General features: G+C 46.3%; 1 non-coding gene across 1 annotated transcript; it reads right to left on the bottom strand.

Moving 5' to 3' along the window:
• Positions 1–97: 97 nt before the first annotated feature.
• On the bottom strand, positions 98–170 carry trnak-uuu (transfer RNA lysine (anticodon UUU)). The gene has a single exon. It is a non-coding gene; the product is annotated as a tRNA-Lys (tRNA).
• Positions 171–529: the final 359 nt, after the last annotated feature.

Genomic DNA, 529 nt, shown 5'->3' with positions numbered 1-529 from the left:
GTACAAAGTGCAGCAGACATTCATGGATGCACTGTTAATGAGAAGCAATTTGGTTGTGGCTTGAGTAGCCCCAGGGACGGGCAAAGACTACACCTTGCGCCTGAACAGGGACTTGAACACTGGACCCTCAGATTAAAAGTCTGATGCTCTACCGTCTGAGCTATCCAGGCTCTGGATGTGTTCCAAATGCCATGCTTCTGTATAAAGTTGCTGTAGCACAAGGAGAGGGCCTACACAATGCAAGTTTTTTCCTCTTACATAAGGCTTCATGTCTTCCTGTGACAAGCAGACTCAGGATCCCGTATTGTGGTCGCTTCACAAAGAGAACGCAATTTGTTTTTGCTAAAATCTGTCATCAACCCAGTGGACGAGTTGAGCCAGCATCCCATATTGCTCTTGTGGCTGGTTATATCTCTCTCGTACTTCAAAGTCTTTTAAAAGCAACCATCTGGGCCAGTTGCAGTGTGGCTCAGATGACACTTTTTAACAATGGTGAATAACCAACCAGTCAACCCCCATCAGACTGTGG

This window comes from Larimichthys crocea, unplaced genomic scaffold, assembly GCF_000972845.2.
Source record: "Larimichthys crocea isolate SSNF unplaced genomic scaffold, L_crocea_2.0 scaffold798, whole genome shotgun sequence".
NCBI classification, from domain to species: domain Eukaryota; kingdom Metazoa; phylum Chordata; class Actinopteri; family Sciaenidae; genus Larimichthys; species Larimichthys crocea.
This window is presented reverse-complemented; position numbering and strand designations above follow the sequence as displayed.